The following is a 14,285-nucleotide window of genomic DNA, read 5'->3' as shown; positions in this document are numbered from 1 at the left end:
GCAGTGTGTTTGAGTTGTTGCCTTAATGTTTTCTAGTGTTGTCCCTCCATTTGTCCAAATTTTCCCTGAAAAATTAGAAGCGTACAAAGCTGTGATATCGTCATGAAGGGTTTTCCAAATTATTTAATGGCATAGTAATCTTAGTAGTGATTTAAAATAATGAACAATTCTCCTTGTTGCAATTCTGGGATTCAGTAAAAATAAATAATTTTGGTAGTTGACCTAAAAAAGACAAAGGCTTTGTTCAATCTAGGAAAGTGGGATAAAACATGTCTCTTAATAAAGTGCAACAATCTGCATTTCAACTGTATATATTTATTTTTTTTAATTACTCCACATATTAATTTATTTGTCTGAGATTACAGACACCAGGAAAAGCTTTAATAGCTAATCTTGCTTTAGCTACTTATTAGGTAGTAGTCGCCATAACGTTACGCGGTTAAGTCTGATACAGTATAGTTTACAAATGCATTTGGTCATAGTATCTCCCATTGAAAATACTCACCTAGACTAGCATGCTGTTATTGAAGAATTACTTTGGGTTTGAGCTCACTAATCAGTTTAAATTAACAGCAGTGAAGCTCATATTGGTGTAAATATTCAAATGTCGACACAGTTCAAGAGAAAATGTTGTACGAAATCATTCTGTGACTAAATCTCTATACCTTTTTGTCCCCTGTTGCTCAGACGTCCATCTGTAATGGCGCCCGTTCTTCGTCACAGGGTGTCATTTTACTCTGAAAACAACTTGCTGTTGGCGTCTTTCCAAAACCTTGTACAGTGTATAGGGTGGACATATATACACCACGAACATGTTTCTTTTAATTTGCAGTAGCGCAGCTGCAAAAGGGAGGGATAAAATTTCAATGTTGCGTTTAAGAACTTAAGGAAAATTGACTTATCAAGTTAAATTTCGAGCTATGCAACACCAAGAGAACACAGGTGTTTGAGAAAAGTGCGTAAGACAAACTGTTATATATCCCAACTATAACAACGCTGGTTTATTCTAAGATGAACTTGATAAATAATGAGCTCAAGGCTTTTGAGAAAAAGCCTTCAACTTATTAAATTGTCTTTTGTTGACAACACAAATCTATATGCTTTCAAGTAATAGTCAAGTAGATGTGGTCCATTTGCTACCAACATAGTTTTAAAAGAGAATTACGTTTTATACCTAATAAAGATCGCAAGGAGATTAAAATTTGTTGGTACTAATTTTGCCCTAATTGAAACTAAACATTTTTCTTCTGCATCATTCACCTGGCAGGCCAAATATGTATCATTTTTGGATTCCATGGAAAGCCACATAAAATTAGTCAAAGGGCAACAAATGGTTCTTGGCTATGCAGCACTGTGGACACCCTGGTTTATATTGTTGCATGTTAATTTTGTAAATAGGAAATGTGCTGGAGTTTCATTCTTTAAATATGCAAAGCCAATAGTGAAATACCCCCGATTGGTTTGCAGCAAAATGACGTTCTACCTAAGAGGGATTAATTCTAATGCTTACCAATCTTGAAAAGACAAATGAAAACCATGTCTTATTTTTATTTTTCTCCACAATAAGCACAACTTTGTGTTGATCAATCTCATAGAAAATCCACTAACATACATTGAAACTTGCGGTTAAGACAAAAAAAAGCATTTGCTCAAATCTTTTGCAAAACATGTCTGTTTGTGAGGAAATGATCTTGTTGGCCAACTGCCTGACAGCAACAACACATCCCTTTCCTTTAGCTTTATCTGAGTGCTGGCAGCTGAGATGGTCTGATAGCACAGACACGAAATCATCTTCTAACTTGCCGGCGGTTGTTGTGGGGGGATGTAAAGACTACCTTACGGTTACTTTCACAATCACAATTCTGCAATTTAAGCACAAGAAGAAACACAAAAAATACAGACAACAATAAACAATAAAGAAGGAAGTTCTACGACAATACTGGTCTCTCAAGGAGTAGAAAATCTGTCTTTCTGCATTTTGTTCTTGCTCTTATCTACATTCAGTTCCAGAGTTCAGAAGAGAAGTAAAATGTCTTTTATATATTTGGTTTGACTATAACGGATTCATACAAGATGCTCAAAGCAGACTTAGTGTTGCGTATTAATGCTTCATATCCACTGAGTCGCTGAATAGTTCTTACTGTCCACATGTACATCTTTGAGCATGTATAGTGCCATCTACTGGTTACTTTTTAAACTGCATTTGGTATAACTTGCTGACATCACCAATGTCAGACTTACAAATCCTCATGATTGCTGTAGCATATCAAGTGGAGGTTTTGGTGAGGATGTTCTTTCTTTTCAAAAATGTTATGCCCATACAAAACAACATACAAAACTTTCACTCTTTAAGAGGCTTTCACGTCACATACATGAAAAACTAACCTTTAAAAAGGTTGAAAAATCTTTTATTAATTTTATATTTTTGTTGCTTTTATTCTTTATTTATTGATGTTTCTTGGTTTCTGTGTTTTTCATCTGTAATAAATAGTAGAAATAACAGTTTTAAAGACTGCTAAATATGATATAGATCCATCCTATTTTAATTCATCTGTTGCCCTGTATTTCTGTCTGATCTATGAGAATTGTTTTAGATTTATTGTGCTTGTGGTGACCACCAAAAATATTCACACCCCTTCAGCCTTTTTCATGTTCTGCTGTGTCAGACCCACAAACTATATCACCACAAAATATGAATAATTATGAAAATAATTATGAAGTGGAATATAAAAAAACAGGTAAGTTTGTTTTAAAATTTGTTTTACAAATACAAATCTCTAAAGTGTGGTGTGCATTTAAATGCACAAGTCAACACTTTCTTATCTGTGCTAAAGAAAAGACCCCCTCCCACATACCATGTTTCAATTTGTAAACGGTGTTCAGGGTGAAGTGCAATGTTAGTTTAACCATTTTGCATGTAGACCCAAAAGATCCCAGTACCAGAACCAAACAAGAGGACGCAGCATTCAGTTTCGTTGCTCCTTAGCACCAGAGCAAAATCTTTGAAAACCTTCAGAAATGATTAAATCTGGACTGAAATCATCTTGCTGTACTTCTAGATCACAATATCTCACCAATTAACATTTCTCCCGATAACTGAGGAGTGACTAAAGCATGAAAATTAGGATTAAATTTGCTTTTTAGTATTTTATGCAGTGCTTTTCAAGGTGTAAAAATATTTTTGCTAATCTAAAATGTGTGATTTGAGTTTCTGTAATGCACCTTTGCTTGAACGGTACAATATATATATATATGAACTTGCTTGCTTTGCGGATAGATTAGACTCCCACATGAGCTGTGAGTTTCTGCAACTGCTCCAGAGATACCATTAGCCTCTTGTCTGCTTCTCTGATTTATGTTTTTCTTACCCAGGCGGACAGCCACGGCAGGTTCATCGTGACGTTTCATGTGTGTGACTTTTTTACTCATCCTGACCAGTCAAGGGGTTTTTATTCCATGAGTCTCATTCACCCAGCGCTCACAGTGTTCATACATCTAGGCTTCCCAACTACACATTCACTTGGAAGCCAGGTTCCTACTCACAACCTGCTGGGTCACTACTGAATAGCTGCCTCTTTCCATTTATGGATGTTGGGCTGATGAGTTCTCCATGAGATGTTTTTTTAAAACCTAATCTTGCTTTAAGCTACGACCAGAAAATTATCTGTGACCTATCTGGGTCTTCCAATGGACCTCTGATGGATACAGCTGTATTTATACAGAAGGTAATTGTTAGGTGAATTTTGGAGACAAAGTTGTACTGGATTTAATTCAAGATGAACAGCGGCACATATCCCAAAATGGGGTCGTTCGTTAGGGAGTTTGCATGTTCTCCTCTTGCCAGGGTTCTCCCAGGGTACTCCGGCTTCTTCTCACAGACTAAAAATATGACTGTTAGGTTAATGGGTTTCTCTAAATAGCCCAAGTGTGTGTCTGTGTCTGTGTGTGCATCGTTGTCTCTGTATTGCCCTACGATCAACTGGTGACTTGTCCAGAATGCACTCCACCTTTCGCTCATTGACTGCTTGAGATAGGAATCAGCCCTTCCTTGACTATACAAGAAGGTATGGACAATTGTTGAATGGATTCTGGGTACCAGTAGAAAAGAGGCTGACTACAAATTCTTATGACACTTTCCAGATTTTAATTTAAAATGTTTTTGAAATCCTTGTACTACTTTTCTTTAACTTCAATGTTGCACCAACTGACTTTCAAGCTCTCTTTCTCCAAAAGCCCACATTTGAAAATATAAAACAGGTACACCATCATACAATTTAGGGACACAATAAATCCATTAATCTCGCCTCTTAAATATTCGCAGTCGGAATTGCAATTTAGATTTTGGTTAATGGGAAGGAAAACTTGTATCTGATGCTGTGCCACAGACATCAAAACATCCACTAGAGGGCAATGTACCCAATGTGTTCAATTTAATGCCACAGCTTTGGCGACAATCCCCCACAAAGAGCCAGTCGTTACACCATGTGCTGCCCGTACCGCTAAATCTGATGATTACCTTGCTGGCAAAGACAAGACACACAAAACTGTAATTCCCCCCCCACACACATCTTCCCTAAATCGGAACCACGGAGCATACAAAATTAATTTACAACTTTTATTATTCGTATTATTTCTTGTGTATGTGTCATTTTTATTATGAGTTGTTGCATGAATTAAAAAATATATAAAAAAAATAACTGAACGAAACAATAATTAGAACCAGATGCAAAGCAATAGTTTAAATTTTTACCAGATGATGACGTTTAAGGGTAAATCATTTTTCAAATGCTGGTTTGGTTTCCAACAAAGAAGAAGCTGCCTCCCTCCCCATCCATCCAGGATGTTTTTCCTTCCCCCCTTCCCACCCCTGCCACCCTTTCTCTGCGTCCCCCCCACGATATCTGCCTCCTCCTCCTCCTCCTCCTGTGGGATCATGGGAATTGTGCGAGCAGCGTGGCGCTCCATGCTCTGCCCGCGGCGCTCTAGGAGGAGGCGTGTGGTAATGACCTGCTCCTCAGCTCGCTCGCCACCATCGCCCTCACAATTAATTCCCGCCTCGCGTTCCTCCTCGGTGGCGGGAAGGGGAGGAAGAGCAGGAGGAGGAGGAGGAGGAGGGGGAGGGGGTGAGAGTGTGAGCTCCCTCATTAGAGCCCCTTGTAATGTGTCTGGCAGCAGTTCCCATCCTGCCACTTCTGCATTGCAACCGCTGCTGATGTATTTGTATTATGGATGCTTCCTTCTATGCTTCCTGCCTCGCAGAGTGACTGACACAGGGTGTAAAAGCGCGCCTGGTCTGGTGTTTTATTTATTTATTTATTTATTTTTATATCCATCAGGGTTTTCGGGAAACATAAATTCACCTCACGCATGCATAACGTGGAGATCTGGTTTTTTCTACAGGTTATATTCATAGTTCGTCGGATTGCCATCAGGATCTTGCATTTCGTAGACGTGTCCAATGCTGTGTGTCACATTGCAATAAAGCCAGAAACAGGCAGTGACATTTTCAATGACTGGTGACACTGAGAACGGCTGAGATTTTACAGCCAAGTGGAGCAGAGTCTGACCTGGTTTTCAACTCGGAATTTGACCACTGGGATATGTCACAGTTTCACTATACCATGGTCTGATTCACAGAGTGGGGCAGCCTGCATATTCTTTGGGAGAAAACAGACCAACTGCACCTCAGAACAACCTTTACTGGTATCCTAGATCAAAATATGTGCATGTTTTTAGTCCAGCTTCTGATATTTAAACTGGTGCAAAGATGTACTCTTACTGATTACTTACAATTTTTTATTTATTTATTTTTTTTGTCACGCCGAAAAGTGCTTATTACCTTGAAATAAACTTCAAAATCTGAAAAAGATCACCTGAGAAAATACAAAAAGCTTTTTTTCAAATGGCAATTTTAGTCATTAAGGGGAACAAAATGTACACCAAACCCTGTATGGCCCTGACTCCAAAAGTAATTGTCCCGTAAACCAAATAATGGGTTGCACCACTCTGACGTGGCAACAACCGCCATAAAGTGTTTCCAGTATGTGCCAGTGAGACTTAAACATCACTCCGAGGGAACTTTAGCCTATATTCTTTGCAGTTTTGTTTAATTTCAACTACTCTGTTGACTTTTAAAACCAGAATAATTCATTTAGATCCAAATCTCCTACAAATTTAAAGCTGGACTTTGTCTAGGCCCCTCCAAAACCATTTTTAGGCTATTTTTAGGCTAAATCACTGTCCTGCTTTACCCGAGTGTATCTGAGTCTAAGGCCATAAACTGATGGCTGAATATTCTCCTGCAGACTTTTGTGGGAAATAACTCCCATCAATTGTGGGGGAAACAATCTAGAATAAAATCAGAATCGGAATTTATGAGCCAAAAATGTGTGCACAAGAAAGAAATTTGACTTTGGTATTGAGCACTGAAAGCATACATACACAAAGTATAAATATACAAACTTTAAAGGAAATAAAATAAAGGATAATAGGAAATGTATGTACATGTATTTACAACCAAATTTATTTCTGTCTATAGAAAAAAAGAAAGAAAAAAAAAGGCTTGCTGTGACAACAATGCAAATATTATTTTGTTTCACAATAGCATGGCTCTGTCTGCAAGGTGTTTGTTGTGTTCATCAGAGAGACAGGTGGGGTTTTAAACCTGCCTCTGCAGCAGCTGGGTTTTTTTTTTTTTTTTGCAAATAACGGTCTGTAACACTAACCTAAAGGTAAAAGTTTAAACAGTTTGCGTCCAGGATGTGTGGGGTCTAAGACTCACCGGGTAAATGCTGTTTTGAATTTCTAGAATTTAGGATAATAAGACGATAGTTTTGAAGCACTGATGAAAGACCAAATAATGTTTGTGTTTTGTGAAATGAATTTGTTGCAAAAATAGTTTCTGAATATCATCCCGGGAGGAGGATTAACATAGTCTCTATCCATGGCTCATGGATAGAGACTATCCATGAGTCTCTATCCATGGATAGAGACTATCCATGGATGAGTCTCTATCCATGGATAGATGAGATCCATGGATGAGTCTCTATCCATGGATGAAGACGTCTACAGGGTCTGAAGACCCTGTAGACGTCTTCAGAAGTGCCATAGATTTAGATAAATGGAGGCAATGTAATTTAAGTGAACCATGAATAGCACAGGTATTACTTTGTTAAAGTATCCATAACCCTTGAAGTTTATCACATTTTGATAACTAACTAAAATGTATTTCAATAAGAGTTTATGTATTACACCAACTTTAGCAAATAATTGTAAAGGTGAAGGAAAGCCTTAAAAACTTTTTTCTTTCCAAATATCAAATTTGAAAAAAAAAAAAAGAGATATAGCACATTTATTCAAATTCACTCAATGCTTCGTAGAACAAGAGCTTTGCACATCTACAGGGTTAAATGTTTGGTCTAAATCAAAAAGCTTATAATCAGGTTTTTTTTTCTTTCTGGGATTTCTGTGGATTTAACTCCGATCTATACATAAACAACTATAAACAATCACAGCTGAATCAAAAAAAGAAAAGTTAGGACTCCCCACCGCACGACTCTGGCAACACCATGTTTCAAGATGCTTACGGTCTGTTTATGGTGATAATTTTAAACATGGTCTCATCTAAGGTCTTTTTGCCTCTCTTACATAAAGGCCAGGGTTGTCTGAATGCAGGACTGATATTTGTCCCGTCAAGTGACTAACCCTAAGCTGTGAATGTCTTCTGGCTGCACCTCCGATTACTACTTTTTGTTGCTTTATCACATAAAACCCCAAAACACAGATGTTTGCAGTTGAAGGATGGAAAACTGATCAGGAGCTATATGATTATTTTTCTACAGCATTGCAGTATGGACATGAAAACTCTAAAACATGCATTTATGATGCATCTGTAGAGGGATGCATTAATAGAAGGAGGGAGCAAAAAATAAATCCTTACAGCTGCAAACTGAAAGGAAATCTAGAAATGTTCAAAGTAACATACTGTGCCAGATATGGAAAGAATATTTTAAAGCAGAAACTCCTACACTCTTGACTTCCAACTTTCCCTCACGTTGCCGGCATCAATAATTTCCCGTCTTACAGGTTAGTGATGGATTTCCGTGGAAAGCGGCTGCATGTAGATGCTGTCATCTGCAACAGACTGTGCCAGGAGTTGGCTCTCTTTTAGCAGAGCTACTAACAGGATAATTAAGGGTACTCTCTACACTCCAATTAGCAGGCAACGCAGAAGGATGGGGAGGCGGAGGGAGGGATCACTCAGCACATCCGAAGCAACCGGCGTTGTACGGGCTGATACAAATCAAATCACAGCGAAAGGCTAATGCACGCAAGGTGAGGGCGTCATAGATTACAGGCAGCGAGAGGAAATGAGGCCGTTTCTCAAAGAAATGCTTCAGAGGCTGCCTCGAAAAGTGGTGCATCACTGCCAAACTCCCCCGCCCCCCCAAAAATAATCACACAGCACTTATTTTCTCAAGCTGTCTCTCCTTTTCTTTAACCTAATTTTTCTCTGCATCTTCTCTTTCTGACTGTTAGTCTTTGGACAGTCCCTTAACATTTGAACATGCTTGACGATATAAAAATTCTTCATCTGGATTGCCACCAATATTTGACATTGGGATGGTGGATATTCCATGTTGCTGCAGACACAGATGTTGAATACACTGCTCATATCAATTTGAGACAGCTGAAGCGATGGATTTACACCATTAGTCGTTAGACATGCATGCGTCACGACATCCCTCCCCTGTGATTTCAGCTCTCATTGAGAAGACGCAGGCTATGTCTGGTGACTCATGGTTATTAATTACTCCTCAGAGCTCACTTTTAAGCCTGGGGAGACATGGGAGGAAATAGGTGCACAGGCGGTGATGCGGGGAAATGCAGACATGAACAAAGACCAGCCGCAAAGCTTCACGGCTCCCACTAAGGGTGACCCACACCAGCTTTGCAGGTAGAGGTGAGGAGCACCTTGGCGGGTTTCCCTGCGGGGCTATTATCGCATGGAGGATAAAATAATTTTCGCAAAGAGGGATTTTTTTTTTTACACGGATATGGAATGTCTGCTACTGAGAACATTGGAGAAACTCACCTTTCAAGGGTTGCTGGTTTTTTTAAATGTAGCTGTCCATCATGGTCTCACTGCTAAAAAAAATGTTTTTTTTTTTTTTTACCTCCCGCCCCCTCCCACCCAAGAGATTGTTGCTAAATGCTTCAGTGCTGTGTTGTTCAAAAGTACTCATACACATTTACCTTCTTGTTATACTTTGTCATATTACAACCACAAACTTTTGTTTATTTCACTTGGTTTTAATACAGGGTAGGTTTGGATGAAAAATATGTTACAGAGTTTGAAACACCGTGCTCAGTTGGAAATTCCTGCAGGACGGCAACCTTAACATGATTTATCACAAAACATCCAAACACAATGCAATGAAGTTTGTGGCTGTAATGTAGCAAAATGTGAAAAAGTTTGAATACTTTTGTGAAGCACTGAAGATAAATAAGGAGAACATGTTGCTTCTCTTTATTTAAAGAATAAAGACAAACCTTTGAGGGAAAGCTTATCATCACACTAATGATATCAACAACTTTGTTAAAAGCGTGGCATGAAGAATAGTATTAAGTCTTGTATTATTTAATTCTTAGTTATAGAAACAAATAAAATGTATACTACTCATTTTATAACAGTTCTAAATCTACTACCACTAACTTGCCTGGCCAGTAAAAAAAACAAAAACAAAAAAAAAAACAGCAAAAAAAAAAAAAACAATACAATTCATCAAAAAAAAAAAAAAAAAAAAACAACAAAAAAAAAAAAAACAATACAATTCATCAAAACCTGCAGCAATACAGTCTTTCAAGATGGCAGACTCGTTTCAAACATTTTACTGTGTATTTTTAAATTCTCACCGGTGGTATTTTTAATGTGTCTTATTTATTCATATAAAATGATCTAAAAAAAATAAATAAATAACAAAACGCTATACTTACTCTTTGATTTTGAATTTGAAAAATTGTCCCAGTGGTGTGCAATGTTCCCAACCAAACTCTCACCCCGCCCTTACGATTCCTTCTTACGATTCAACCACAATTTATAGTTGAGGTCTTTGTTTCCTCGCCTTTCTACCTATCGGCAGCTCTAAATACATTCATCAAAGTGTAGCCGTTAGCAGCCTATAGGCCTGTGTCACACAGCGTACCTAGAAGGGCTGTACGACTTAGAAATGTGTCAGTATAGCTGTCAGTTTGTTTACCCACACAAAGCCCGTCTCAGGGAAGACGCAGTGCAGGGACTGTTTATTCCTTTGTGACGTGCTGTCACTTTAAGTGACTTCTAATGGAAAGCTGGAATTATCAATTGAGTGAGTATTCAGCTTTCCTAATAGAACTTTCACATGTTTTATCATGTTGCTGTTTACACAAAGCACAGAGGAATGGCTGGACTCTGATCGAGGAAGTGGTTTGAAGATGTCAACAAAGAAATCTTTGCTCTTGAGCTTGATGGATAAATAAAGGAAGGGTCTGCTGCAGGGTCAGCGATCTATAAATCAAGACAGACCTTTAGCCAACTTTATCCAACATGGTAACATACGGTGCATGAGTAGGCACCACACATAGCCTACCCATATATATGAGTATACACATACACATCAAAATTTGTAACTAATTCCCAGCGTTTTCTGACTAATCAAGTAACTCTGATCTCCATTTGGCGTTTTCCCTGACAACGGCTCAGCAGTCTGCTCAATTCCTGGTTCACTCTCAAGTTTCTGAACTCACTGAATCCGTTCACCTTTACGAAAGCAGATGCTCTTCTAATTATTGGATATACTTACCTGGATCTGTGCCACTCTCATCGTGTGACAAACAAAGCTGCTGCCTACAAACTTGCTTCTGCAGCTTCTACCTTTATATCTTCAGAATCACTACTTTCCACTATTCACTGTCTGAACTTGGGAAAGCAGAGAAACAAGATCCTGGCAAAACTCACCCTGCTACTCTACTTCAAGTCCCTACTGAGGTCTTCTCAACCTGTGGAACGTCCAAGTGACATTATTCCTTCTCTCTATTAATTTGTGCATAATAAGACTTTTAAAACTCTCCTTTGTTTATTGCTTTTGGGTAACTTATGTACAACTGTCCTTGAGCGACCACGAAACAGGCTGGAAGTACATCAGCATGAAGCTTTGTGAGAAAGTGAGAGCTGCTGATGATTTTTCACCCTCAGTCTGAGCAATGTGGGGTTAAGATCATTAAGATGAAGGTGTCAACAGTCTGAAGGTGGTTGGGTTCACAGTTATTAAGTGCATCACTGATAAAAACCCGTTGTCACACGGGCTATTGTTGTGTTGCTCCTATTTTTCAATAGGAGCAACACATATAAACTCATCTTGTGTTTTTTTAAGTGAACAAGTAAATGATTTAGAGATTTTAAGAGAGAGAGAGAGAGAGAGAGAGAGATAGAGAGAGAGAGAGAGAGAGAGAGTGAGTTGTGGTCAGTTGAGACACAAACTGAGCTTGCTGGCATCAACTTGACTGACCATATTTGGTGGAGGAGAAGTGCTGAATATGCTAAGGCTATGGGGTTTGCAACCTGCAGCTAAAGAGCTATATGTGGCTCTTTCTTTCAGCCCCTCTGGCTCTTTGTAACTTTGGCCAAAAATGTTACATGGAAGAGCTGTAATTTTGAATATAAACCCCAAAAAAGAAGGGAAAAAAAAGAATAAAAGAGCAGTTTTGCTATGACATATCTGCTTAGAAATTACGCAACAGAATGACACAAATTATTAAGCTGCAAACTTTTTCGCAGTCCAATATTTTATTTTGCCTCCTAGCTTTAAAATGAGACTGCCATAATAATTGGAGGCTGCTCATTCATGTTCTTATTTCAATCTGAAGGCGTTGAGAATGCATCCTTCTTATTTGACCTTTTTCAAATGCTTTTCCTCCACTCAGACTGTGCTTAACCTATTTTGCAAAGAAGAATGAGCAAATATTACAGTGTCTGGATACGCAGCTGGTAATGACTTGGATGGATATGAGCACTGTGCAAGCCATTGTGTTGTAGCAATGAGACTATGAGAATATAACTCACGACACAGCTGACTCTGAGCATGGACAAGCAGCATAAGTTGCTTTACAGTTGTGCTCAAACGCGGCCAGGTCAAAACAGTCTAAAATTCATACCGACAATTAGGACAAGATCGTTTTAAGGGTGTGCATATTTAACAGCACCAAACAAGCAAATCCTACAACTGACCTCAGTGTCAGCTTCTATCTTATTGCTAAATTACCCACGACAACTCAGAAAAAGTGCTGAGTGAGACAAAAAAAAAAATCCATCGTGGAGGTTTGATAGGAGTCTTGATTTAAAGCAAAGCTAATAAGCATCAAAACGAAGGAAAGCGCAAACTCTTAAACGGGGGGGATTCTAGGAATAAATGTTTCAGGAGGAGCCCGGGTTGTCAGCTGGAGCTGATCTGAAGGCATGGGTGGCCGGCAGGCGGGATTTATAACGCGCCGGATCCCGGAGGACCCAGTAATTATAGCTGTCGCTGGACTGAGATAGGAAGGAGGGAGGGGGCAACAACCCGACGGAGGCATTTTATCTTAATCACAGCTCAGCGCCATTTAAATTAATTTGACAAGTTCTCCCCCCTCCCTCCCCACTCACACACACACACACACCAAACCTTATTAAAGGGCGCGTCTGGCAAAAAAATGACACCCCGCTTCCTCCTCCTCGTTAAAGGTCCCGCCATGAAACAAATATGTTAGAAATGTTTGTGTCAAAGCGCGGCGCGGATACTCCTCTCTCTCTCTCTCGGTGAGCCCCTCCGAGCCACATCCCTCCCTCTCCAGTCCTCCCTCCTCCCCAGTGTTTCTATAGTAATTTCCAGCCAATGATCAGTAGGTGTCCACATCCCTGCTTCCTCACCTCAGCACCAATCAGCCACACACAGCGACAGGAGACACGGACCGAGCAGAGAGCAGGCAGACGCACAATACAAGAGGAGAGGAAGCACCTATATATACATCCAGCGCTGCGATCTAGATTTTTATTTTTTATTTTTACCCCTCTTCCCACTCTCGTTTTGGCTTATAGATGCACTTTTCAACCTCTCTTCCTAGTTTGGCAGGACAAGCGAGAAAAATGCTTCTTTTGTTTTGAGCGATCTGAACGCACACACTTACAGAGACACAGAGAGACGCGGCGGCTCTGCTACCCTCGGGCGGCTTGTCTGTGCGTCTTTTCTCGCATCTTTGCATTAAATCCCCCCCTGCCTCCCTCCACATATCGCCTCGCAGTGATGTGCGGTAACACGGTGGCGGGCTGGTAGCATCTTGGGAGCCTTGTCTCAACGGGAACCCGGTAGGTGATGCTCTCTCTCTCTCTCTCTCTCTCTCTCTCTCTCTCTCTGTGTGTGTGTGTGTGTCTTTTTCTCTGTTTCCTTTGGCTTTTGCACCTAGACGCATTTTATTAGCCTGTTTCTGCTCCTGTTGCACTCATCTCTGTGGATTTTTCACCTGTTTACACTGTTGCACCACTCACCTTTATTTACTTATCTTTTTGGATGATTTGACCTTTGATCTGAATATCTACCTATCTCCATCCTGTCTAATTTTCTCCACTCTTTCCTGTCTCTCTTCCTTCTCCTCCCCCTTTCCCCCCCCCCCTCTCCTTTTTGTCTGTCTCCCTCCAGCTCCAAGTATTGAACATTTCTGTCTCTGGAAACTTTGTTTACAGGCGGAAAAAATCAATGTCCGTGACTTGATTGCCTCTGGGCTGCGTATTTCGCTCCAGGGGTGAATTGATTAAGTAATAATGACCCTGAGGAGGTGCTGATCATTAAGCCAGGGAGGTTTTGTTTACGGGTGGCTGCTGGTCGACACTGAACTTGAAAATCTGGAAGGGATTGCTCACAGCACCCTGGTGTCACATTTTGTGTGCAGTAACTTCAACATTTCTTAGGAAAGAAATTGTTGCTGTTGTGGCAATGTGATGTCTGTGGGGCTAAATGTTTTGCTTTTTTTAACCTAACAATGAAGATATCTGCTCTCTTTGAACGGATTTTGGGAAGATGCAGTTTAATAATGCAGTTCTAATGAGTGATAGAACTGCACCGATCAGACGTGTTGTGGCAGATTTCCATCAATGACTTTAAAGTTCTGACCTGTCAATACAATAAGAACTATAAATAACCACACCCAGAGCATATATGTTCTTTTACTGTCCAGATTGGTTAAACATTTTACAATAAAAAGTTTTTTTTTTCTTT

The 14,285-nt window shown here is 39.6% G+C and overlaps 1 protein-coding gene across 1 annotated transcript in view; it reads left to right on the top strand.

Annotated features, from left to right (window-relative positions):
* Positions 1–12,906: 12,906 nt before the first annotated feature.
* Positions 12,907–14,285, top strand: part of cxxc4 (CXXC finger 4) — a 36,269-nt gene continuing 34,890 nt past the window's right edge. Inside the window, exon 1 of the mRNA XM_007567269.2 lies at positions 12,907–13,378. The gene's annotated coding sequence lies outside the window, so the exon portion shown is untranslated. The remainder of the gene's footprint in view (positions 13,379–14,285) is intronic.

The sequence above is a fragment of the Poecilia formosa genome, unplaced genomic scaffold (genome assembly GCF_000485575.1).
Source record: "Poecilia formosa unplaced genomic scaffold, Poecilia_formosa-5.1.2 Scaffold206, whole genome shotgun sequence".
In the NCBI taxonomy this organism is placed as follows: Eukaryota; Metazoa; Chordata; class Actinopteri; order Cyprinodontiformes; family Poeciliidae; genus Poecilia; species Poecilia formosa.
This window is presented reverse-complemented; position numbering and strand designations above follow the sequence as displayed.